Here is a 24690-nt window from a genome sequence, read left to right on the forward strand (position 1 = left end):
TCTGACTAACGATCGTGGGACTTTCCACGTTTCTCCATTACTAACGCGAGTACGACAAATCGTGTCAGGCGTGCATCGCACGATAATCAAGAATATGAGTCATGTGCTTTCGAGCGTGTCTCTCGTGAAAAGAGGCTCAAAGGCGTGCCCTATTATACGCAAAAAAGGTTCAAAAATATTTATTTTCATATTTTTTCTGGAGTCTTTAAAAAAAACAAAGTGAAAATATAATTGCAATGTTTTATTTTGAAATAATTTAATACAACGTTTATTTATTTAACACGAAAGTTTATTTTTAATTTTTAGTAGGAAGGACAAAAAATGTGTTGTTTTTCTCAATAAAATATCATTGATAAAAAAAGATTATTTTATTCATTGATATGTTATTTTTTTCTCACGCAGTATCCGTTTTCTCAGAGTGCACACGACAATAATTAACCTGGATCGACTGGTTGGAGGAAGACCCACGCTCAATGACTATGGTCGACTATAGTCGACTACGACTAGTTTCTTGCTCGTTACAAAGGAGGAAGATAAGCTTGAAATATGCAGATCGTGGCTTTTAATCGAGTCTCATCCAACTAAGAAGAGTAGTATCACCCTGCTTGGCCTGGCTTGGTAATTATTAATAATCCGAGCGTACTACTCTAGTGGCTCGCGACGTTTCTCACCGTTTTCTAGGCCGGCTCAAAGGAATCAAAGCTTTGCCGACGTATTTCAAAGAATTTCAAGTGGACGAGAAAAAAAGAAGAAAAAGAACAAAAAAAAAAAAAAGATCTACCACGTTTGACCCACATTTACAACAATTTCTTCCTAATCCTTTCAATTTATCTACAATTTTTCACAATCAAAAGTAACACGTGTAGAATAAAAATGATTTACGAATCTTATGACACAGTTCATATTCAATTTGTAAATATTTCATCGATGAAATAAGAATAAGAATTATGTATATATATATATATATATATATAAATACGTATAATTGAAGTCGTGTTAAAAAAATTCTTTCTAAAGAAGTTATGGCATATACATAATAGTCCTTTGCACGAGCTCTTTTGACTGCAACGTCCCGAACGTGTACTCCCCGTAATTAACTGCTGCAATTTATCTGACCACAGAGAGGAAGAATAATGAGCAAGGGAAACGTCGGTTCTTTGCTTGATTAATTCGTAAGTTAAATCATCGTGGGGGGCTTGAACGGGTCTAGACAAAAGGATGATGTATACGGATCAGGTGTGTTCGAAAGAGACATACTTGTACTAAAAGTTCAAGTGATAAACGACTTTTTAAGTCTTTATAATGGAGATGCAGTAATATTATGTACGAGTCGAACGAATTGGCTTTTCAAATGTTGCAATTTAATATTTTAGATTACACACAAAAACAAAACCAAAAACATATATTAATTTTAAATCGCGAAGGAATTTTCTTGCTTTTTTTTATTTTTTTTATTTAATTATCTATGACAACAAAAATGTGTAAATCGTACTCCCTTAGGAATTTTCTTCTTCTAATTGTTTTCTATGATTTATAATAGATGGATATTTCTCATAAATAAGTGAAGACTTTAGAGACATTATTAACTATGATTATGCTAATATGATCGTTTATAAAGTCTCATGTGACAAGAATGAAAGAAAGAAAGAAGGAAAGAATTTAAAAAAAAAGAAAAATAGAAAGAGAGAAAGAACGAGATACTATCGAGAGTAGCATATACGTGTGTATACAAATACGTGCCTGAGGACTCGTATTTCCTCTTTGACCTCGTAACCGATTCACCGGTCAAGGATCAAAGACTGACCATAATCGCAAATAATCGACGACGATGTTCTACGATGAAGATGCGAATGCCATTGTGCAATTAATTTCACTCGGCTAAGAGAGTGCACTCGTGTGTATACACTTTTGATATTAATTACTTCCTGGACTTGGTTACAACACGCTTATCAATTTTACAACGTGACAATGCAGTCTCTCTGTATGTATGCGTGTGTTTGTGTATATTATTTGTGTTTGGTAAATTCGTAATTCAATACGAAATTGTTAAATATGATCGAATCGAAATGAGAAAAAGATTAAGCGATAGTTTTCAATGGTTTCTTTCTCTCTTTTACATAAACACACACACACACACACAGAGCAGATAAACATATAGATAGAAAGGCTCGTTGATAATTTATACACGTAACTTTTGTCTTGATTTCCGCCTTCCACCGAGGAAGAAGGGTGTTTAAGTATAATCGTCGGAAACATCAATTCTCGTTTAAGCGTAGGAGAACGCGCATACCAACACCCACCGTGGCAAATAACTGGCATGGCCCGTTTCACCATTGAACAATCTCGTTGTTCGTTTGCTCGACGAACTGAGCCGTTTAATCGTTTGACAGCAACGTCCTTACGATCATTAGACGTTAAATATGCAAGGTGTGCAAGGTCAGTACTTTGAATTCTACGCCATATTAAACGATGTCCACTTTTATTGCACTTGCATTTAAATTATTATTATCACAATTAAAGTTTATTTTGATTTGATTGCAATATTGACAATAAATTGGTTTGTTTTTTCTATTGATAAAAAGTTAAGTATACGATTGTAAATTTCATTTGAATTTGTCATTGTGGAATTAAATGAATGATTTAATTGTAAAGTTTAAAAAAGATAAGAAGAAATTCAACAGAAATTGTGGATTTTATTTAACGAAAGACGATACAGTTGAGGTGTGGCGTTCGATAGAAGCGTGTCGTTTAATTTATTATCATTTCAGTGGAAATGTGCGTAAGCCTAAGCGACCATAACACATTTTATACGACATATGCACCTCTATAGCTAATGTAATAAATAATCTACTAGATGTTTTAGCGTTAATACATAGACTTGCGTAATCGAAGTATGGGATTTAATAGACATCATCGATATGCATTACTCGATTTTCACATATTCTATTTATAGTCGCAATTATTGCACTCTCCCATGCTATCAAGTGCATTTCATTATTATCATCATTATTATTACTATCGTCTTATGCGATCTGTAAATTACACCTGCATACGTTTAAGGTCTTAAAATAATTCAAATAACGTTTAATACATTAAATAAAATTAAATAAATAATTCGTAGTGCCATCTAGTAATATGCGAACGAATACGAAATACGTGGAATAGGTTTTTATGGAAAATCGTAATTCACTCGGACGCGTTCGAGGATGATGGTTCCGCATGGTGTTACACCTATTTTCTTCTTTATAAGTGTGGATATGTATATGCATGTACATATACGTAGATTTGTTTTTCTTTTATTATTAGTCCTTGTTCGATGCGGACCACTCCTGACACGTAACGTTCCTCTGAGGGGAGATTGTAACGATCGTAAGGTTGTTTTTTTTTCAATGACAGTTGCATCTCGAGGATGCAACGGTACATCCTTTATATCCAACATAACGCAGGACTTGATCGTAAACGTCGATGTTTCGAGTGTCGGAAGCGAACGATATTTTATGTTCCGAGTCGATTTCATCGATAGTTACACAGTTATTTATTTTACTATTTATTTATATTTTATTTTATTTTGCAATAAATGTTTAGATTTATAACACAAAAAGCACAAAAATATATCAGATCTCGATTGATGCACTTATGTTTTGTTTTATTTTTATTTTTCAATTTGTACATGATCTTTTTTGGGAAAAAGTTTGTCGAGAAAAACTCACGAATTTTCTGTGGGAAACATTTGACCGTAGGTAAAATGAAATTTTTGATCGAGTAGTCAACGACACGGAAGCACTTTCGCTTCAGATTATAAAGTAAAGGGAACGCCATGGATAAATCCGAAAGGTGGCAAAGCAATTTACGATGACGTTTACGACGTCTCGGAAATATCGACGATGTCTTTCCTCTGGGGCCAAAACACACAACATACCCGGGTTATGTGGAAAGGTTCGAATCGATCGTCAATTTTAAAACGACACATTACCAAGAGAAAAAGAAACAAGTATTCAAACACACAACTGTAATTTTGGTTCTCTTCGACAACAGAAGAGAAACAAACGGAGTATCAGATATTTATCACTTGTATTCGATACTTCGATGTCTCGACAACTTCATTTATATTTTCATATGCACACAATATCTCATTTTTGTATCGACCGTTTTTGATGATAAAATTTTGGAATTGTTTCCTATTATAAAAAATAAAAATAAAACAAAAGGGAACACCGTGAGAGGATAAGTGATTTTTACTGTAAGAAAATGATGTCACATCGATAGGACATTCCTAGAGTAAGAAAGTTAGACTTTTAGAATCATTTCAAATGAAGGTATAATAAATTATATGAGGATTGCTCGCACAATTTCTGCAAGTTTACTTTACATTCGGCTGAATCGAGGGCAGACATTAATTCAATGTTCCCGGAACGCGTTCCAATTGTAAGACAAACATGCTCTACCCTCGGTTATTACTTCAATTATGACGATTTAAGACAAGATGCCTATTGCTGATTCATATTTACTCTTACATCTTTATCTACTACTAGTATCTTTTATGCCTTTCCTTTTGAGAGAACAAATTCTTCACCTGATTTTCTATGCATATAATCTCTTATATTTCATTCTCCCTCTCCCTCTCTCTCTCTCTCTCTCTCTCTCTCTCTCTTTGAAGTATTGCAATATTAACAGTAATATAACTTAGCATATTCACCTTAAGTCGTAACTTCTATTACAATATTCTTGCATAAATTATATCAATAAGATAAAATATAAATAAATTTATTTCATATTTGCGAAGATTTCGATCGACAACTTTAAAGTAAACAAACATTTCTAAAATTAAACAAATCTTGAAATAACAATTAAATTCATCATTAAGTAAGTAACTCGATTGACGATTTAAAAAACAATTTTGATATAAAATGAAAAGCAATTTTTGTTAAAATAAAATTTCATTTTATGAAAAATGGAGGAAACGTTAAAAAGCTTTTAAGGGTTAACGACAATGTTTTCCGGCGCCAACAAACGTTCCTTTCCTGATTCCTTCACGTAAGATACAGCGAAAGCGAATTGTGAAAGGTGATTTATAATGTTGCCCCTCGTGTAAGTCCACGCTCGTAGGTGGCTGATTGTAACGTTTGAAGTACTAGCAAGAGGTAGAAACATTAAAAAGGAAAGTTTCTTCTTCGTCTTCGTCTTATTCTTATTCTTACTTCGAGAACAATGACTACGAGCTTTGGATGACTGCTGCTATAGTCTCGTCCTTGCACGATCATCGACTAATGTTCAAAAGAAAGTTTTTTTTTTTTTTATTATTTCACTTCGCAAACTGTTCAATTCATTCAAACATGTCTGAACAATTGTAAGAATATTTTTTATTATTTATTATTATGCCGGATTATGTTAAAAGTTCCTACGTCATTTCAAATGCAATTATTCTCTCTTGAGATTTTTCTCAATTATTTTTTCTTTTACAGATTGTTGATTTCTTATTGTTATTTAATTTACTAGTTTTGATATATATATATAAATAAGAAGCGTATTATAACGTGGAGGAAGTTTTAACCTTAATCACAAACTTTGAACCACCCACGGCGTCAAACTGATTACGACGAGGTGGAGTGACTGACACGAGAGGCATCTCGTATTTCATTTTCTCTTTTAAATTCTAGGACGGGTATTAAAGTAAACTCGACTTGAAATGAGACTTCAACGAGACGTCGGCTTCTACTCGACGATGTTTACACTATAGATCGATCGCATTACAAATTATTTCTCTCTTTATATATCTTCATTTTCATATTTTAAAAATATTACAATGAACAATTCAAAAAATTATAATCCTACTTCATTCAATTCTAAAATTATAATTAACTAGCTGTGTCTTACCATGCGTTGATTTTGTTCACAATTAGTCTGATTAAGAAGAAAAAAAAAAAAGAGAAAACATAAATTTTTAAAATGTTCCACCTCCCACCTTCGAGACGAATTCGATTTCCGTCCTTTCAGCCCTACGTAGGAACCTCAATCTTTCCCTAAACGAAAAAACGTATAAACAGCATTTTCTCTGTAGAAGATAACCTAATCTGCCCTCACACTCCCCTTTAGAAGATGACACAAAATAATGAAACTCAATTTCAATACAATGTAACACAAAATTGAACATTAGAAATATTCTTGCCAACTTCTCGAATCATGTTTAATGATATTACAAGAGTTGCATAATGATTATTCTCTTGACAAGGTCACGATAGATTCGTTCAAATCGGCCATCGTACATTCCCTTCCGCATTACGCTTTGTGTTTTATTCGTTTACAAGTATCGAACAAAAGCAGTATTGAAAGCTTCGCGATAAAAACATCTATATGTATATACACATATACGTATATACACCACACTTCTCTCGTATCTTTTGTCTTCTTTCGGATATACATACGTAATTACGTTGCTATCACAATTGCCATGTATTATACGACGATATAAGAATGACATATTATCGCACGTCTTCTTTGTTATTTTTGCCATTCAATCTGACTAACATCGGAATGGTGTAACAAATTACTTCAATTGCAAATTATTTTTCGCAATTATACAAATGATATGCTTTTTAATTCTATTATTAATATTTATTTCTATTTTTTTTCTTTCTTGTTTTTAATGATGGTCCTTGCAAGGTGAGATAAAAAAAGGTCATGAAATTTGTTTAATGAAAGTGAACCGCGATTTTAGAAAATACGATAGAAATACATTTTGTTGATAATTCTTGTCAAGTTTTTCTTTTGACTCTGGTGACACATTTTAAATTTACTTGATTTGTAGTCGATCGAGTTGAAAACATTACTTCGCGCCAGCTGCCTTTGTTCTTCCGAGCATTCCACTTGGATCCGCACGTGCGATTCTTCTAGCTCGACAAAAGTGCCTCTGGAATGTGGGTCAGAAGTAAACTAAAACAACTACTATTCTATATACTTTTTTCTCTTTCTTTTTATTTTGTCAAACTTCTAATCAATATAATTCAATTTAGGGTTAACTAATTTATCGAATAAAACTATTATTACATTTCAATGATTTTCATTTCGAACAATAACAACGATATTATATCAAAGTTCGTTTAAAATCGATCAGATGGACCTTCAAAGATCTTTAACTCCTATATAAACCCACTATTGAGTATCAAGTATTAGCCCACTTTGATCCACCTTTTAACATCATAAACGTCTACTTGATATTACGCATATGTAATATGCTATCTATCTGTAATACGTGGGTTGTCAACGTGATATCTACGTGTTATATTATTATTCTTCTTCTTCTTTATTTCTTTCTCATAAGACAAAGAAGAGAAAAAGAGAACGAGTGTCAATTCCTATCACTGATAATAATAATAATAATAATAATAATAATAATAAGAACAAAGAAACATTTTGATCAATAATATTTCAATATTTTTTGATATGAAGATACTTGAAAACATGTGTTTAACATATTTACTACTATTTCAATTAAATAATATCACAAATAAATATGTGTAATAAAATAAAAATAACAAAATAAAAATGATACGTAACGATTGATAAGAGTTTAAGTAAGTTCATTGCGATTTCACCAATGATTAGTTTCTTTATGAACAAGTAGGACAAAACGTCTGTAAGAAAACAAGTAACTATGATAGTGCCCTAGACGATGACATTAACACGATCTATTACGCAATGCCGACACAGAGATAAAAACAGAGATAGAGATAGATGTAAAAAGGAATGAAATAAGAAAGAGAACAAGAAGAAGAAGAAGACGAACTCTGAACGAGTTTAAAAACGATCATACTCGACTACTGTCTATCTTAGTTGTCGCGAATTAAACGCCTCTTTCTTAGACGTTCCCGGAAGTCCTTGGGATTTTATATATCGAAAGAATCGAGTTTACTATATGAGAGTTTACTACTTTACTCTTTACATGAACGGATATTGTACCTAACTCTTCGAACCTAACTTACATGTATATTATGGTTTTTTTTGTTCGCTATTTACGCAACGGTAAGCATGATTATGCTTGCTTGCTTATTTGCTTGCTTATTTACTTGTTTGCTTACTTGCTCAAATTTCATGCGAATCGAATTACTATTTAGGTGTATCGCGGTCAAGAATTGCAACTAAATCTTCAATAAAATGCTATTTTATCGTATAATGGATCACAGGTTATCGCTGATTAGAACAAAAAAATGTAATTTCATGCTGTTGACTCTGAGGCAATTCATAAATGATCTCGACAAATGTATAATTTGTTATCGCAATTTTAATCACAGATATCAAAAATAATTGTAATTTAACGTGTTTTAAGATTTATTATATAATTTATTACAAATTATTATTATTATTATATAATAATTTAGAAAAACAAATCACATTTACAATATTAGTCATTGATTTCTTCAAATAAAATGGAATTTCTTACCGTGATCTTAATCACGAATGTTCACAGTTCATTAAACTTTATCGAGAAATTTCATATATATGTATATATTAGTCTTTATTTATTTTTTTTTTCTAATAAATGTAGTACCATTCTAATTCAATTCATTAGCGTGTCTACGACGCAGTTATTAATGTAAGATTAAATGAAAAAAAAATAATATACTTTATCGCCCACGTTATTCTAATATAACTGCAAGAAGAATATAAATTTGGCCGTGAACCAAACGACAGAAGTTACCCCACATTATTGCATCTCCTTATGTAATTATTGCATTAAAAGAATGTAGGTGTATAAAAAACAAAAAAAAGGCGTGCAAGATTTTCGATTGATCTTTTCCTTCGGGAATTAATTTCCCAACCAACCCCTTTCTCCCCAGTTCTCCCATTTCTCTTCGGTGTTAAATAAATTCAATGAAAGAGAAAGGGAAGGTTAATGACTAAAACGCGTTGCAAGGTCGTCGCGCTTCGAAATTAGACTTGCAAAACGTTGCCTCATGTTCTTAACTATCCAGCTTCGAACTCTGATTCCATGAACATTTGCAAGTAACCTTTGTAAGTGTAAATATGTGCGTATGTTGTAGATTAGCAAGTATAATTTTTTTAAATCGAAACTTTGATCTTCGACGAAATCGCAAAAAATATTTTTATTAATATCTTTTCATTCTATTGGATATTATATTTTACGAATAATTAATTTTAAATAATTAATAAATATAAATCACACATCAACTTAATTAAATTATATTAATTAAATTAAATTAATTTATTTAATATTTCAACGAATATATCTCATTAAAATAATAATTTTATTAACGAATACAATGAATGAATTAATTGAAATTGTGAAACTTTGATACGAGTTGTTAATAAAAAATATATATATATAAAAAGAAAATACAGAAAGAATGATAATACTCAAATCGATGTCGAAAGTGTCTTACACTATCGGTTGCGTACGATCATGCACGTGTTTGAAATGTCACTAGCTGGTCTAGTACTTATTTTTTTCGAGTATTAACATTTTAACATATGTTAGATTCCTTTAACAACATTCTTCTGTTCTGCATATAATATAATACGTCTCGTTCGAAAATTTTCATATTATTTTTCTAAACTTATTACCTATTGCGTTTTTATAAAAATTAATATCTATTTCTGCAACAACCAAAGATTGCCATATAAAGTCACTAGCATTAGAATTGCAGTTCGATCTCAAGTTGGATAATGGCTCTTTATGTTTCATTACTTTCCGTTTAGGAAATACGTGTTTCTTTCTTTCCTTTATTTTTTGTTCCTTGCACGTTTTCTTTTTATAGAAATACCTTGAGATTTTTCCTTAACCTTGCATTGTTAACGAAATTAAAAAAAAAAAAAAAAAGGACACACGGATGAATATCAAAATGACATGTAGACATTAAAACATTAGAAAATGAAGAAGATAAATGTATGCATAAATTGAAGTTAATTAAAATAAAAAAAAAATTGATTAAAAGAATAGATTATTTGAAAATAACTAGGAAGCAAGAACACAAACACACCGATGTGTTCTATGTACCTCATTGATTATTTGAATTTTCGATCGATGTTTCCTTTAATAAAACTCGTGATAAACAGGACTGCTTCTATCCGAAGATAGCGGAAGTTGGTAGCTCGTAAGATCATGGTTTTAACGTTTCAGTTAGATCAGCAGTGTTCTCTGTGCAAGCACGAAGAGAGAACGAGTTTAAGAAGTTACTGGCTTTCTGAAGAAAAAGAGAAAGAGAAAGAGAATGAGAATGAGAAAGAGAAAGAGAGAGTTAAGAAAACGTGTCTAGATTGGTAGCTGACTGCTCGTCGAATCAGAAATGTTTAGGAATTCGATATTTATCGCTTTTAACACGTTGCTAGACTCGCCTTGAGACGAAAAGAGATGAGAACGGAAGTTGTTCTTCGTGTGTGTAGGCGCCATATACTTTCAAAGCAAAGTATACTCGTCGATTCAAATGCGAGCCTTATGAATATTATATTTCTTATTAATATGTAACTATTATTTGCATCATCTAAAATCAATGATATTCATTTAATTATTACATTATTAATTATCTGCAATTAATATAATAGTATATTTTTTGTTAACACTAATTCGTATTATTTTTTTGGCATGTACAAGTAAGTTATTATTAATAAAAATCTACTTTTAAATCTAATCTAAATTTGCAATGAGTTTTTGCGTGTACGTCAAGTAAAAAATAGAAAAAGCAGAACGTGCGGCCCTTTAAAATAGACACACACCGTCTTCCCTCGCCGTAGGACGTCGTCTATTTCAGGAGTGCTTTGACTCTCAAAATAAAACCTCTGACTCATTCCCCTTGATTTGGTGTAGGTGGTGGCCAGGAACAACACGATTCCTTCGTGTCACGGACCGGTCACGTTGTAACGCTCGACATTTTCTCTCACAATTACCCTTTTCTATTGAAACTTCAATTAAATAGAAAATATTGCTAGACGAGGAGAAAAACATCTACTACATCTACTAACATTTCTACAAATTTTACACACACATTTATGCGCGTGCAATCTAACAAATCGAATCATTTCGAGCTACCATATACAAAGACACCCAGTGTTAAACAATGTAACCGTGTTAAATAAAATAAATTTAAAAAAAAAAATATATATATAGGCGCGTATATTCAATGGACACTTGAAAATGATCTAAGAGACACTTCTTTATAAGATAGAAATATTCTAAAAACTATAAAGTGAAATTGCATATAGGTCTGTACATTGAAATGTATTTTGCGTTACCTGGTACTTAAACGCGATTGGTGCTACATCGAAATAAAAGAAAAGTCGTTCCGCCAAGTTTACGGGCACCTGTAACGAACGAGCCGTGAGTATAAGAGTAAGGACCGATTTGAATAATTGTTATCTTGCTAGATAGAACATGGCGCCACACGTGGGCGCATCGACGATTTATTCTGCTACTCAAAACGATCGCATATCAAATCGCACAAATGCGACATTTGATCGACGTCACTTTCGTCGTCGTTCCTTCAATTACAAATTTTTATCCTTGAAAATAATTCTCCGATGTATAATATTATCCATTCGATTTCATAGCTTCGAAATATTTTTATTTTTATATACAGTTGTAATAATCTTTTTTTTTTTTTCATTATCGACAACAAAATAAACAAATATATCGTATATTTGATTTAACTTTAAAATGTAACAAATCAAGTTAGTAATTATAAACGGTTACGGTAGACTAAATAAACACGTATACGATTTCGAGTAAAAACCAGCCGAAAAAAGGTAAAGGAAAAAAAAATAATATTCAAATATACTCTAATAGAACACGCTAATGTATAGAACGCATTTATGGTTCTAGAATCAAAGCATAAAAATCATTCCTCCTAATCTGCATTTCAATAAAACGCGATCGATGCTCAAGAACACGAAGGTAATATGTCAGGGAGCTCGTTAAAATCGTAATTATAATTTATAGCATGTATAAGACACAATCCACGTATACTCTCATTTATATATTAATATTATCGAATATTATTCCTTTAAATGTAAATTAACGCTGTGGTACGTGATATAAAGATGAAAAAAAAAACAAATGATTAATTTTACGATCGTTCAAGCGAAAAAGAATTATTATTATTATTATTATTATTATCATTTAATTGTAAGAAAAATAAAATGTTATTCTTATTTTAGAAGAAAATTGTTGGAAGATGGACTTAAATCGATAATATCGATATTTAATCGATCGGATAGAGAAAGGCGGACCGGTATTATCGATGGCTGAACCCGGAGTTCTGCCGATCATTGAATGAAATTTAAAAGTGGGTCGCGCATGAATGAAATCGTACAATGCTCTCCGATCGTACTTAACACACATATGCGTCTATACATATGTAATACACATAGATACTTGCGTACACAAACACGTTCTATGAACGATTACTGTCACACTCGATTCGACGAGTAGACACGCGGCGGGCCCTTTACGCTTTCAGCAGCATAAAATCGCGTGGGCGAGCTCGCGACCGGAAGCGATTTAAGCGATCGCGGCCAACCGGTTGCAAATCTATCTCTGAGATCTTTTTCAATTCCTCCCCCCCCCTCTCCCCCTTGTCCCCTTGCCCACCCTTCGCCCTTCCATTTAAACCGCACCTTTTTTTCTTTCTTTTTTTTTCTTTTTTTACATCTTCCTTTTACATTATTTATCTTACATTCTTTCAAGGTTTCTTTCGTATTATTTTGCTTTTTTTTTTTTTTACAGGTATATCGTATATTTTTTATTTTTATAGGTATAAACAATAAAAATTCATGAAAACATGATTAATAATGATAATTAATATTAATTATTATGTATATAATGTTATTAATGAACTACGCATAAGAGTTTTGAATAAAATCTGATCTTACGAATGATATTAAACGTTACCGACGATTGAAATGATGAAAGGTAATGAAAAATTAGTTTTTTTTTTTATCAAATCATTATGACTATAAATCTGATAATGTGTGCTAAGAAAAGTACATCTTTTAGTTGAGTCAACTGGAAGTTTCGACTTACGGTAGTCGACAGTAGCGATAAGATTAAAAAGAGAAACAGCTTACTCGTTAAAATATTCTTCAACGTAGTACGAGTCTTCTTACCAAACAACCAAAGCGCTTATTATGGTTACAACATACCGACATTCGAGACTACATATCGATTTTTCTATTCCAAGACGATAAATTTCTATATTTAAATTGTATTTAACCCATTACCCACCAATGCTCCTTTTTTTGGAACGCATTCTCAAATTCTTTATTCTTTTTTTTTTTTTGCATTTTCGTATTGTGACGGATAATGGTTTAATATTTCCATGTACTTTTTTCTTCTCGCATATTTCGAAAGAATAATTAAATTTGTATAAAAATAACTGACGATTGTTTATTAACAACTTTGAACCATGCATTCCTGTCTCAGTTACCACGTTGGTGGGTATATCCGATAGATATTATCGAAACTATGGAACGTTTGGTATTTCCTGATTGTGAAACGAACCGGAGGATTCACAAATGCGTATCTCCTTCTATGTTTAAAAATCAGGGAGATATTTAATTAACGATAAGTTTCATTGAATATCGCATTAGTTGACTTTACGTAACACGAATTTTAAATTATACAAAAAAAAAAAGATAAAAATTCAAGCGTAATTTGGGACGACTAAATAACACGTTAGAAAGGGATAATTACTTCTATTAAGTATTTCATAATTAAAATTACAAGCTGAAATATTAAGAAATACTTCGGAATCATTACTGGAAGCTTAAAGAGTAAATAAAAGAAAAAAGAAAAAATATCTACGATCTATAAAAAAAAAAAAGAAAAAGAAAGAAAAAAACCTACTGATAGAACAAAGTTTTTCTTATTCGATTTTACTCGGAGTATGTTATAAAAGACAAGTCTCCCTCGGTACTGCGTGAGAAATGATATTTTTCATCTCTCTCTCTCTCTCTTTCTAAGGTGAGTCAACGAGAGTTACGAGTTACACCATAATGTCGTGTATCCTTATAGCCACTTCCATGAATATCCTCGGTCTCTCCTTAATTGGAAAAACACTACAGATCCCGAAGGCAAACCCTCTCCTCCCTTTCTACCCCACCCCCCGCACACACACCATCCCAACCCCCTCCCCGTTCCTCCTCACCATCTCTTACATACGGCAAATCAATCTTACCTCCTTGTGAAATTATTAAGATTTGCTTTACACTCTAAGATGTTCGCGCATGCTCGTGAATTGTTCTCTTCGTAATGAGAGCGTTATTATATGTCATTATGTTAACTATCTTGCTAAGTATTGGTCCGAGCCATTAAAACAGTAAGGCGCTTGTAAACAACTTCTAACACGTTTTTAAAAACATCTATCATCCAATGTCAAAGTGTTTCGTTTTCATGTTCATTTTCATTTCCTTTAGTTTTTTTTTTTTTTTTTATAATCTTAGGTGAACGTCTCGTAAAAGAAATATTATTTTTCTTTTTGTTTAATTCGTATTTAAAATGAAAAGAACGATTACGTGACAAAATGTGTGATTAAAAAATTCAATTAAATTATTGATAATGCTAGTGTTGAGTATTAATTTTTGATTTATTGAAAAAAAAAAGAATAAAAATAAAAATGATTAATTATTATTAAGTTAGCTCGTTAGGTGAATACAAATCGATAAATATTTAGATATGTAATTTTTTATTATTGAGAACAAATTGTATAGAGCACGAGATTCCTTCGACAAGGTAACAAACATAAGATATAATCGTGTAAGTTAATGATTGAAAATTCCAATTCGCGTAATAGTCTTTGACTAGTCGTCGAGTACTAGCATGCTGTGACCGCCAGAATGATTGAATTAAGGAAAAATGTGAAAAAACGATTACGTTTACATGATTAACAAAAGATACACCTATGAAATATTTTCTTGACTTTTCAATAGACAACGATAAAAGAAATAAATATCTTTTAAATTCGTTCCTATTAATAACTTTTTGCAAACACGAACATTCAGATAAATGTTTACATTGTGTTATTTTACATTTAATGCATAGCATTTTTATTTCTATCATTTAACTTATGCAAAAAAAGAAAAACTGATTCCAACATCTCTAGATTGCATTTCTCTAAGAAAATTTTCTATAAGAAAGTAAACAAACCGGAGCTTCCTATGAGTATGAAGAAAGCATATGGATAGTGGGGATAAAAAAATTGCAGAAAAAAAGGGGGAAAAAAAATAAGAATTTCAACGTTAGTCGGCCAAGGCTGCGAGTTATGCTCGTGAACGATCTTCCCTCTCTCTCTCTCTCTCTTTCTTTCTCTCTGTTTGCGTACGTTGCGTAGGTGTCTGCAGATCGAGCTGAGCGATCGCTTTTAACTCGAGAAATCGCCCTCGGCTTCTTCTCGTCTCCGATATCTCGTATAATTTACTCGTTTTCAGTGTCGCACGAGTCCGAGTAGCAAACGGCGTTTTTTTACAACTCGACGAGGAGTAATTTTCATCCGGTCGTAGCCAAGAGGTTTTCACTTTGACCTTGTTTTCACGATTCTCGAGTATTATTACATATCGCGTGTAATCGTAATTGCATCGTAAAAATCAGATCACAACGCTCCGAGTATTATACCAACATTATGCTCGTGTTTATGCGTTTTATTTTTTTTTTATTTTCAATCTTCGTAAAAATACTCAAACAAAATTTGAACGATCATTGTATCAAAATTCTAATCAAAACTATGAAATTTCGCTTACGACGAAATAATATCGAATTATTATTAAATTAAGAAAATAATATATATTATTACATTATAAATAGCAAGATGATTATTAAATTAAAATGATATTATTTTGAAGAATTTAGATAAAAAAAAAAGTAATTACGACATTATTTTGTTATTGATTATTTTCTTTTTAATTTTGTAATCAACTCATTAGTGAATGTGCTATTTAACGATCACTTAAATTTAAGTTTAAAAGAAGCTACATGATTTGGTCGAGTAATGCCAAAGAACACAAACGAAGGGGTTGTCTGTCGTTTTGTTTTCGAACGAAAAAGAAGCGAATGCGAAAGGATAAAAATAGCTTTGGGGAGCGCAACGACCTCGTAACCAAAGCGGAGACAACGTCAAAATCCTTTTAAATCATCCAGGAAGGAGAGGGCTTTTACGAAACGCTTTTATGCACGCGAGATTTCCTTTCTTACTTTTCTATAAAATTTAATGATCTCAATGTTATCTCAAAATTGTAACGATTACATAGAAAAAAAATTACTATTACTATTAAGAAGATTAGATAAAAGAAAAGAAAACAATCCAAAAACGAAGAATTTTATAGAGCATGCTAATATGAATAATATATATTTTTTTTAACATTAATTTACTAAAACATATATGAATGTTTTACTTGGATATACGTGGAACGAAATGTCACATTTAATGATGTATCAATTAAAACGTTCAAATGATTATTCATAGTTTTCGTAATATTTAGATTAATTTGTTTTTCTTTTCCTATTTCCACGAAGATATATATATAAAAAAAAAAGAGGGATATATAAAAATCGTTGTAATGAGCGCGTATTAAAGATTTTTTTTTTCCATACAAATCTGTAAATTATGCATAACGTTTTACGAGCTCGTACGATTTTATCTGTTAGATAAAAAAAAAAAAAAAAAAAAAAAAACAATATTCATTAGTTATTAATTTATCCAACCAAGTTTTTTAATCTTATCGATGCAAAAAAAGGAGGTGTTCCAACCTATGTATCGGATAACAACAACATTATTTTACTTTACGATTCAAATAATATAATAGTTCGGTATCGATGATTGAAAAATAATGTTAGAATAATCAATCATCTTAGGTACTTTAAATTGTATACGTATCTTATACCCGACTCGTTAGATTTCAATATAAGATTAGAAACTCGCGCCAATATCTCGCATTTGTCAGTCTCGTCTTATTTATTCCGACACTCGTGACACTAGAATTCACTTTTAAAAACCAATATCACGAAACTCGCGACACGAGCATTATCTTCGACGTAGATCGAAATGTAATCACAGATACGTTCTAAGATAATACTTAAAGTTAACAGTTAATCTCACAACGAGATCACGAGCTACGAGTCACAACATGCAAATTTTCTACAGTTATCCTAAGATACTTGTGCATAGTTTGTTTTTTATTTATTTATTTATCTATTTATTTCTTCTATTTCTTCTTCTTTTTTCTTTTTATTTCTAATAATTTGTCGTCGTGTTTCATTATTACTACTACGATAGATTAATTCATGTTCGAATAAATAAATAAATAAATAAATATAACTAGGTAAAGGCAAGAAGCACAAAACGCGTTTGTAGAAATAATTTATGCGTACTTTCGCTGCATTGCGAAGAACAATGAGCGTATTATAGACGCCTTGACCTAAACCGCCTCCTCCTCTCTCGTATAACCCGTTGAGATCGACTATCCTCCTCTCTCTCTCTCTCTCTCTTTCTCTTTCTCTCTCTTTTTCTCTCTCTAGGTTTTAATATAAATCAAAAATTACAACCACAAAGACAGTATATTACAATGTATTCATAATGTTATATTAGAATATGAATCTTGACAAAAAAAATATCGACATCGAGTTGCTGAAGAAATTCTAATAAAAGGACGAAACCGTTCAACAGAATCAAAATAAATATATTTGGATTTTTTTGTACCTGTCCAACTTCCTTACGATACAAAGTTTTGATATAAATTTTAATATGACTTTTCGTCTAATTTTCTGTGATAAATATTAAAAAAAAAAAAAAAAAAAAAAAAAAACGAAACCACAAATATGAAATTATTTTCTATCCTATGAATTACGAAATGAATTTTAATCTTCAATCTTTGAACGGAACGATCACAATAATTAAACGTTAAACAAAACATATACGCAAAAAAAGAAATAAGACAGGATGAATAGTAATTAGTCATAAAAAAAAAAAAAAAATGAAATAAAAAAAAACATTAAATGGCGGCATGGTGCAAGTTTCGCGTGTGTATCTCTACACGTATATCTATTAGTTTATAGTAGTAAAGACATTGTACGTATTGAATTTCGAAGGAAGAAACTTATCAGCGATCTTCCGACGTCCTCTAAAGGAGTCGCAGACGATCTCATTAATCACTGAAAAAAAAAAAAGAGAGAGAGAGAGAGAGAGAGAGAGAAAGAGAGACGAGTCTCGTTTCGTTTCTTTTTTATTTAATCTTTTTTTTTTTTTTTTTTTAATTTTTTTTTCCTTTCCATTCGTTTCGTTTCGTTTCGTTTCGTTTCGTTTCGAGATCGTAGGTTGGTAGACTGTAAAAATCCTTCGTCCTGATCTACGGAGGCCTATCGATGTCTCTCACGCCTAAAGAGAGTCGGCTTGTAAATCACAAGGTAATCTCCATCGAGAGATCGTACTCTCTCTCGTACCTACTTTAACTGCTTGTTTTTCTATTTATTATTTATCTTCTTTACTATTTTTTTTTTTTTTTTTTACTTTTTTACTTTTTTTCATTGATTTCTTCGAACTAATCGAAATTAGTTCTTCTCGTTTTTACATTACTTTTTCCTTTTTCTTCTTATTATTATTATTAATTTTTCTCGTCTAACTATAATGAAATAAAGTAAAATAATCACACGTACACTTTAATATTGAATTTATAGAATTTCACAATTTTATAATACAAATTCTGTATAATACTTTAAAATAATAAGTTAGCATTCCTTTTTTTTAAAACAACATTTTAATTAATTCCATTCATATAATTCTAGAATCTAAATACAAATTATGTATAACACCTTAAACTAATAAGTTTGCATTCCATTTTTTAAAGTAACATTTTAATTAATCCCAAACACGTTTCGTTTAATCATGTGAATCGATATATATTCTTATACTTTTGTTTTTAATATTTTTTTTGTAATACTTAAATATTTAAATAAATTAGGTGGCGATCGCGTGTTCTTAGTGATTAAAAAATTGAACATGTGTTCATTAATGAAAATCATTGCATCTTTCTCTTCCTCTCTCTCTCTCTCTCTCTCTCTCTCTCTTTCTATCTCTTTCTTTTTTTATCATATTCAAAGGAAAATAAATTAGGTGTCGTGATAATTAATACCTTAAATCGATTGCTCGAGCCAATGAGTTTTACCATCGATTGCTCCATTGGCGTAGACTTGAATTACTCGACTCTTATACTTCTCTCTCTCTCTCACTCTTTCTATCTCTTTCTACTTGCTTATTATTAACCCATATAATTGCTTTTTATGCTTGCTGTTATTTATGATATTGTTGGTGTAAGTCTCAACACTTAATGCATTTTACAATTAGTTTCAAAGTTGAACGCGATTAAAATATTTACGTAATAAGATCTTCATCAATATTCACGAACGATTATCAATATTCATGATATTTATTATATCTCGAATTGGAATACTTTAAATATTGATTATTTTCTGATTATTTATCGATAACTAATATTAATCAAAATAATAAATAAATAAATAAATAAAAATGCTAATGAAATATTTTCAAACGAGATTTCTCGATATTATAGATTACTTTGATTATTCATTTTCTATAAAAAAAAAAAAAGAAAAAGCAAAAAGAAAAAAGAAGATAAATATTAATCAAAAGATACAAATATGAAAATATAAAAATCTTTAGAACGTGATATCTAATAGACTGAAAAATTAACATATTGATAGAATATTAAAAAAATATTTCAAATGAATAATTTCCATGACACGAAGGAACGAAAGTATATTTGCATACGAACAATTTTTCTTGCACGCGAACCTGCTAATCTCTCTACTCTTTTAAACTTTCTTCTTTTTTTTTTTTTTTTTAACTTGTTATTGATTGTTTTATTTGTGAACGAGAAGTAGGATCGCTTTGACGGCATAATACTCTTGAGAGACGCAAAACATTCGAGTGTAGTTAAATAACGAGTTTAACTGTTATGCGAATATATATGGCGCCGCCATCGTTCTTTGCAAAAAAAGCTTTGATATGATTTTTTTTTCTTTTTCTATTTTATTTATTTTTTCTATATAAATTTTTTTTTCCCTATGCACTATGATACGAGAAGGAAGCAGTAAGAGTCAAGTGTCTAAGCCGACACGAAAGTTCTTTAGCATGTTAATAGATAACGTCGTTTCTACTAATGATTTCTATACACACATATACATATAAACATACTGGCATGGAGAAGAAAAAAATAGGAAAAGAAAAAAATGTTTTTAAAAAATTATAAAACTATTTCTTTCAGATATTTATGCTCGGTCGATTAAACGTTACTTTAGAACTTTCCCTTCGCTAGAAATAACTTTTGCATAATTTTATTCTCTTGAATAATTGTATGAATTTCTTGATATTTTTCTATTATATATAAACAATTCCATTATTAGATTATTTTATTTATTTTTTATTATTAATGCTTTCTGAATACATGTGTGTATTATTTAAATATGTAAAATTCAATTAATTAGGACAAATTTTAGATAAGAAAAATATTTTTTTTTTTCGATAAGACGACAATGTAACGCGTTAATAAAATATAATTTACTGAAAGTATTCACTAATGGTAAGAAGAGAATTACATACTTGGTAAATATCCCTCACCAAGGATGACGAAAGGATTTTACGAGACACACGAGTTGCATTAAAGCTAAGAAACATCCTTTGTATATCCAAGACATTTGCTCAAGGAAAGAGTCCCATTAATGTTAACAAATGAAATTTACGGTGATCGTTAAAACTCCGATTTCTTTAGATTTTAAGTAACATTATATAAATGCATACATATATTAATACTAGAGCAAAAAAATGCAAATTTTCTTATCAAGGATTAGAAGAACACGTTTAATCTGAATAATAAATCATTTTCATTTTTTTCTAAAAAACCTTTCTAATCTCATATATTAATTCGTAATAGGAAACATTTCAAATTATTCTAGATCTCACAAAAATAAAATTAAAACAAAAAAAAAGAAATAATAAAATAAAATAGAACAAAATATAATAAAAAATTCTATTAAAAAAAATTACAACACGCATATGTGTGTTCGATCAAGATAAGAAATAATTTTCAAAGAATATCGATTATTCCTAGAATTTTAAAAAAATACTTTTTAATCTAAATACATGATTAACTCGTAAAAGGAGTTGGCGCCTTTTAAACGTGTCGCGTAGTAAGATCGTAAAAGTTGTCCTTTGTCGTAATCATGGAAACCATTTAATACGATTATTAGCTCGTCATTAACAACCGAGAAATCTTGGCTAAGTAATTACATTTTATATATATTTTATTCTCTCTCTTTCTCTCTCTCTCTTTTTTCATATTTTTTTTTATGGATTCTGTAGAAGTATTACACGATTTAAATAACGATATACGAAGTCTTTATTAACGTCGATGACTCTTCAGATTTATCTCAGTGATACTATACATAATGTCAAGTCTTGACAAATAGAAATAACAATAAAATAAAACAATAAATTTATATATAAGTGTATTTTAATATTTGTTTCATTCACCAAAAAAAAAAAAAAGAAAAAAAAGAAACGTTTCGAAATGAAATTAGCCAATAAAAAAAGGAGACTTTTAACTGCAACAATTTTTCTACTACAATTATGAAAATGTTTCTTCTTCTTCTTTTTTTTTTTTTTTTTAATTTTTTTTGTTACCAAGAATATGAGTTCAATTGATTGCATTAATTTGTTAACTATAAGTGGAATAAACCGTTTATTATACTTGAATTATTATCGTATTATTGTCGAAGGCCACGTGCTAATTCCACGAGAATCATATGTCAAAATGTTCGAGATATATTTAAAATAAAGAAGAAAAATAAAAGGAAATCTTTCAGGATAAGTCTAACTCTTAACACTGATTATCTCTTCTTCTCATGGATATCTGCTTTCTAAGCTCTCAGAAGCCAAGGATGGAAAGATTTTTCGCAATCTGCTTCTGGTAATAGATAGATAGATAGATCGTTAGATCTAACGACGCCGATCACGTTGCACAAGAGATCGATAACAGGTTCTCACGTGTGGATTCAACTGTTATTGGCTTCGATTTGTTAGTTGGAACTTACATCGAAAGAATGAGAGAGTAAAAAAGAGAAATAAAAAAGAACAAATACGTATATATACAAGAAGAAACAAAATAAGAATATAGAAATGAAAGGATAATGAATAAATCATTTGAATAGCAAGAAACGCGATTAATCCTTCCTCGAAATCAATTATAATTTAATTAGAAAGAAAATTAATCTATTGCAATTGTTTTTTTCTTACTGTATTCATTAATAAAATTAAATTTTTGGTAAATAATTAAATATTTTTCATGAATATCAAAGTGCTGCCATCTCGTGAAATTCTTCTAAAGAAAATGTGCGACTGTTTTATCGATTTTTTTTTATCGACGAGGCATAATATTTAATCTATAATATTATTTAATTATTCAACAATCTATTAGAATAAGTATCTTGTATAAATTTTGTATGTAAAACTAATGAACATAACTTTTTGTAACAATGATTACAAATGTGTAATCTTTATTTTCATTGTATTGCAAATAATGAAAAAAAAAACAAAAACAAGATCTTCGATGATAATCGATTATTAAAATGCGCAAATAATTGTTGTTTGAAATGCAAAATTTTCATGATTATAAATGTTCATTGATAGAACAATTGAAAGATGAAAAATCCTGACCTTTTTTCGATGTAGACAGCATGATATCCCATTGCCCATGATTCAAAGAAATCACAAGGAATTTGAACTAGTAATAAATTCGAAACACCACCACCTCGATCCTTGATCTTTCCGGTAACCTATAAAGTGGTCTACCGTGGCCCGTATAAAACATAGCATCCATCGTTTCATTTTGTCCTCACCGACGAATCTTCTCTTCGGCATCATTTCAAAAACCTGTTGCGCTGCGCTTCGAGAAAGTTGACATTTAATGTTCTTCACACTGTCTTCGCACTGTCTTTTTTTTTCTTCTTCTTTTTCTTTTTTACACTGTCTTCTTCACGCTAATATTCTCACTCACGCATGCACATGCGAAATGAATATTATTCATTCGAAGGATAGACGACGACAACGAAGAGAGACCTCGACCAATTGGAACTTTGTGAACAATTTCAAATAACCTGCAATTCGTTTTATTATTATTATTATTATTATTATTATTATTATTATTATTATTATTATTATTATTATTATTATTATTATTATTTTTAATAAATTTAAAAAAGTAAGGTTAATTAAACATTTTCAAAATATATTTTAATATACAATTAATAGAAGTATTATTATTCACATATTTACGATTACTATCGAAACTTGTATTGTTTTAACACATTAAACGAACGTTGAAAAACTTAGGTATGAGAAATATAAAATTTTTATCATGACTGTCAGATATAACATGACGTTATACCTGGTTGGTTTCTTTTCTATTTTGAATACTTGAATACATATTCAAAATTTGAAGTCTATTTTATCTCTATCTATTATATTCTATTATCTCTACAAGTTAATGTTCTGGCTAATGCATTTCTCAACATATACGTATATACGTTAACTTTATAATTAATTCTTATAAATGCATTTGCATTATCGACTTTTATTTCGTTGTAAAATAAATGATTTTATTTAATCGATAACGTTTGAAAATGTAAGTTCAATTCTTATTTCTTCTTACCTAATTACGATTTACTTTTAATCCGTTGCAGTTTCTTCTTTTTCTTCTTCTTCTTCTTCTTCAAGTAACTGTCAGTGGAAGTACTACCATGCTCATATTAAAAATCGAAAATTACAATATTTTATTTATTAACATTTGTAAACATATTTGTAAATAGATTCTAGATGATATTATTATTCTTAAATATTTATAAAAGAGCTTAATCATAATAACAATTTAATTTTTATATTATTCGATTTAATATTCCATTACTTTTTGACTAGAGAAATTGAAGGAAGAAACTACCAGTTAAAAGTTTGAAATTACTTGCGAGTTTTTAATCAAATTTAATATAAATTCGTAAATAATCTATCGTTGTAATATCAAATATCAACAAATTGAATGATTGTTTAAAATATACTCAACATTTTTTTACGTCCATTATTCTCTTCTACAGTTTCTTCTACAATCATAATTAATTTAAGACCAATGATCAGAATGAACTTTTCTACGAATTGTTTAACCGTTTTGATAACATAAGTGCCACCATTAAAAGTAACAATGAATTCGTATCGCTCTTCATTTAATTAAAGGTAATTAGTGGTTTCTTTTTAATAACATTGTCTACCTATATATCAATCGATAGATTATCACGTGATTTTTACAAGGCTGCGTTAGTAAAACAAACTATTATTGTGTTTAAAAGATATTCGAAACAAATACAATCGAAATACTAGCATTCCACCAAAGAAGTAGTGTATAATAAATCTTTTGTATTCAATTTTTTAATTTTATTTTCGTGATTTTGATACCTTTTTTTTATTTATAACGATTTATTTATTCTATTTTGACACACATGCATTCATATATATGTAAATACATAAAATATTGTTTATACTTTACTAATCAATTATAATTTTTCAGACATTTTCAAGAATTCAACGAGCTTAATAAAGAAAAATACAAAAATATTTGCACATGAAGAAAAGCCAA

The 24690-nt window shown here is 30.0% G+C and overlaps 1 protein-coding gene and 1 long non-coding RNA gene across 5 annotated transcripts in view; one reads left to right on the forward strand and one right to left on the reverse strand.

Moving 5' to 3' along the window:
• Nucleotides 1–23154, reverse strand: part of Sarm (sterile alpha and armadillo motif) — a 70037-nt gene extending 46883 nt beyond the window's left edge. Inside the window, exon 1 of the transcript XR_016176614.1 lies at nt 22725–23154. The gene's annotated coding sequence lies outside the window, so the exon portion shown is untranslated. The remainder of the gene's footprint in view (nt 1–22724) is intronic.
• LOC149032546 (uncharacterized) overlaps nt 1–24690 on the forward strand; it is an 89657-nt gene that overhangs the window by 33967 nt on the left and 31000 nt on the right. For 2 of the 4 annotated variants that reach the window (XR_016176620.1, XR_016176621.1), the window contains exon 2: nt 418–618. The exons of 1 other annotated variant lie outside the window; for it this stretch is intronic. This is a non-coding gene — a long non-coding RNA (uncharacterized LOC149032546). Of the gene's footprint in view, nt 1–402; nt 619–24690 lie in introns of all 4 variants that reach the window. One more of the 4 variants, XR_016176622.1, reaches the window with a different exon arrangement.

This window comes from Polistes dominula, unplaced genomic scaffold (genome assembly GCF_049000335.1).
Source record: "Polistes dominula isolate Pdom_NZ unplaced genomic scaffold, Pdom_raw_medaka contig_23, whole genome shotgun sequence".
NCBI classification, from domain to species: domain Eukaryota; kingdom Metazoa; phylum Arthropoda; class Insecta; order Hymenoptera; family Vespidae; genus Polistes; species Polistes dominula.